Genomic DNA, 3,967 nt, shown 5'->3' with positions numbered 1-3,967 from the left:
AGAATCTTGCAGCTTGATTCTGTACCCTTTCCAATTTGTCTTTGTCTTTCTTTGTATATGGATCCCATACTGTCGCAGCGTATTCTAGGTTCGGTCTTACAAGTGACGTGTATGCAAGTGATTTTACTCTCGTTGGACATGCCCACAGATTACGGGTTTAATCACTCCCAATGTCTGTTTCGCCTTAGTTGTGATATTATTAACATGTGCACCCCACTTCAGTCCGCTTGTCAGCGTGACGCCCAGATACGGATGGATTTTTGTGGTTGCTAAAGCCTGACCACAAAACTGGTAGCTAGTTGCATGTGGTGTTCGTTTGTTTGTTATGTGCATAATGTAGCATTTTTCGGGATTAAACTGCATGAGCCATTTGCTTTGCCATTCTTCCAGGATGTTCAGGTCTTTTTGGAGAAGTTGTGAGTCGGTCTGTGTAGAAAGCTCTACATACAATAGACAGTCATCGGCAAATAACCTCACATTTGAGTCAAGCTGATCTGGTAGGTCATTTATATACAAGAGAAAGAGCAATGGCCCCAGGACGTTTCCTTGAGGGACCCCAGACGCTACTTTAACTGGAGCCGACGCCTTCCCTTCAACCACTACTGTTTGCTCCCTGTTGGTCAGGAAAGCCTTTAACCAATTCAGCGTAGGGCCTTGGATTCCATAATACTCCAGTTTTGAGATGAGCCTGCCATGGGGGACTTTATCAAAGGCTTTAGTGAAATCAAGTATTGCTAAATCTACCTGCCGTTTACTGTTTAGTGCGCCAGCTATGTCATGGACTGTTAGTATCACTGCACGAAAAGTCGGATTTACCACAGAGGTATATGTGATGTAAAGCCCGGTAAAGGTTACATTTACCGGAGTTTTACCCATCGGTAAATGTGCAACTATACCACAGGTATACCAGCATGGTAAAGCGGGTAATGTTTATCCTCTTTACCGACATTTACCAGGTTCGGGTAAAGGTACATTTAGCGAGATTTACCGTACGCGGTATTTCTGACATATATTGTGGGCATTTAGCGAGATTTACCATACGGGTATTCCTCAGGTGCGTTTACGAAATTTACCGAGATTTACCAGGTGGAGTATTTCTGACATTTAGTCGAGTTTACCCATATTTACACTAGATTTACCATGCCTTTACCAGAATGATTTTGCACTATACCCCCCCCCCCATATACCCACATGTAACTTGATAGTCTGGCAATCACGTTGTGTAACCCCATGAATTACAAGCACAAGAACTTGGTTTTGGGGAGAACTCAAATATATTTATTGGATAAACATTGAGAGACATTGGCAGTAACATTTTCTAAAAGGTATGCTGCATTGCAAATACTTAAGTTAGTTTTACCACATACCACATTTCTTACAAACATGAAAATAATTACATTCAGCATTTATCATGAAAGAAATTTAACAAACAGAATATCTGTAGGCACAATCTAAATATATCAATACCCCTGAAAAAGGCTTTAAAAAGAGGTGCGCCCATAATTAAAGCCTTAAACAGGGGCGCGCCCCTGAATAAAGCCTTAAACAGGGGCGCGCCCCTGAATAAAGCCTTAAACAGGGGCGCGCCCCTGAATAAAGCCTTAAACAGGGGCGCGCCCCTGAATAAAGCCTTAAACAGGGGCGCGCCCCTGAATAAAGCCTTAAACAAGGGCGCGCCCCTGAATAAAGCCTTAAACAGGGGCGCGCCCCTGAATGAAGCCTTAAACAGGGGCGCGCCCCTGATTAAAGCTTTAAAAAGGTCGTCCTACAGATTCCTCCTGTACAATAGCCACATGCAGGCTTAGCAAACTATTCAAAGAATCGTAAATATACATGTAACAAGGAAACTGACCTGCAATATGTATCACCATCATCATCATCACTAAAAGATAATATTCACTGCTGTATTGTATAATTGAACTGAAGTACAATTTGCTACCTATTCTGCTATGGCTAAGCCTATGAAGGCCTTACTACTCTAACAACCATCACATAAAAATAAAGGCGTTGTCATCCTCTCCCCATTCCTATCTACATCGGACTCCACTGCTGCCAAACACTGGGTAAGATACAGGGATGTCTCTTCTGTGTCTGCATGCTGGATGTCTTGGTGTTGGTTTGGAGTCCTTGTGGTGAGTCAGGTCCTGTATGGCAAAACCAAAGTATCATGAAACATCAAGCCTTATTGCTATAGGCTAAGGACTATGTCATAATGATTATGACATAACTAACAAAAGTACCATCTTGCATCAAGACAATATAGAAAAACTGTCCATTCTATGCTGTCAAGACTAACTTAATAAGAATTTGCAAACGGTAACCAAACAGTATATACTATACAGACAATCACATTAATCATCACAAATTTTAGGTATCCGTGTACAGATGTTCCTTCGTGTTCAAATAATGATTGATCTTCAATAAAGTCTGTGCCATTAGGTGCCAAACTGTACCAGTACAGCACTAATTATCAGTGTCCAGACTCCTATCGGCATCCTTCAGTTCAGGACCTGTACTGTACCTGACCCTGTGTGCCTGTATCTAAAATTTGTCCAGGAACACAGCTTTATATTAAAGTGTGGTGATACTAATGAGTATGCAGGGCTGTAGTCTTACCTATGGTGCCTGTAGCAGTAGTCAGGTACTCAGAGGCTGAGTTCTAGCAGCTGCTTTGCCTTGCCTTGTTCCCGACTGTCCTTGTTATACAATCTCTGCTGGATTTTGGAGGAAGTATCTACTGAAGATCTCCTGGAGGTATGTAAAATGGGAAACAAATTATGACACAGGTGACAAAATGTGTCACATGATTCTACTTCTCAGAAATAACCTGGGCTAAATTTCTACATGTATTAACAGACATTATCTGCAGCTGAATAGCCTAAACACAATCATAATTTTTGTGTGGAACAAATACATCACATTTTTTATCACTACCTCTTTTCATCAACAGGATTGGCTTATGTGTTTGCTGTAAAAAATACTAACTTCATATCTTAAACCAAGGTCCTTGCTTAAACCCAACACGAATGCCTATTGACCGTTGACATGCATGAACTTATTTTTCCAATAAAAATATCTATGGGGGAGGGCCTAGGGGCAGATTACTAGTAGTTAGTTCTTCTATGCTTCTATAGCATGAATTTCTATGCTTCTGCCGATTACATATCAAGAAGACGAGCAGGATCATGACTGGTTTGTTTTACATACATCTTCTAATATGTACTCTCGTACTTACCGAACTAGAAGGACCGTCCGTTATGTTTGGTCAAAATTATTTTGCTGGCAGACGGGCTTCCGGGTAAGGGGGAGGGGGGCGACGAAGATTGCTCCGCTCGTAGCGTCGCAATTCCGGGCGTGTGAAATGACCTCGCATTTCCCCTCGACTCTCAAGCCTCTCCAAACACGATTGCCGATCATCGTAGACTCCGGCGGTGCCATATATCGCACAAAAAGCGATGTAAACGCCTGATTTCTCCACCGACTGTCCGCCATTTCCTCTAACGGTTTCTAACTGGGCGCCACTGTAGTACGCATGCGTACGCTACCTGGCCAATCAGCGCTAAGTCCCTGATGTACAGTGCCCGGATTATCCAGGCCTGGGATTTATCCATCTGGCAAAAGGACTTTGCTGAAAAGTTGTCAACTTTCATGCTTTCATGTTTACAATATATTAAGTAACGTGTATTTCTGTAACGTTATGTATGTATGTACTTATACATACACACACACACATATATATAATATCTATAACTTATATATATATATCTGTGTGTGTGCATTGTACATGTATATACATACAAACATACAAACATACATACACATATATATATACATACATACATATATATATACATACATACATACATACATACATATATATATATATATATATGTATGTTTAAGGCTTTATTCAGGGGCGCGCCCCTGTTTAAGGCTTTATCAGGGGCGCGCCCTGTTTAAGGCTTCA

The 3,967-nt window shown here is 41.4% G+C and overlaps 1 long non-coding RNA gene across 1 annotated transcript; it reads right to left on the bottom strand.

Moving 5' to 3' along the window:
- Positions 1-1,743: 1,743 nt before the first annotated feature.
- LOC109468186 lies at positions 1,744-3,590 on the bottom strand. The gene is made up of 3 exons (XR_002140123.1): positions 3,236-3,590; positions 2,617-2,748; positions 1,744-2,144 (listed from the first exon to the last, which is right to left on the bottom strand). It is a non-coding gene; the product is annotated as an uncharacterized LOC109468186 (long non-coding RNA).
- Positions 3,591-3,967: the final 377 nt, after the last annotated feature.

Source organism: Branchiostoma belcheri, unplaced genomic scaffold (assembly GCF_001625305.1).
Source record: "Branchiostoma belcheri isolate BF01 breed outbred unplaced genomic scaffold, Haploidv18h27 scaffold194, whole genome shotgun sequence".
Taxonomy (NCBI): Eukaryota; Metazoa; Chordata; class Leptocardii; order Amphioxiformes; family Branchiostomatidae; genus Branchiostoma; species Branchiostoma belcheri.
Note: the sequence above shows the minus strand (reverse complement) of the source record. Positions and strands in the feature narration are given on the sequence as shown.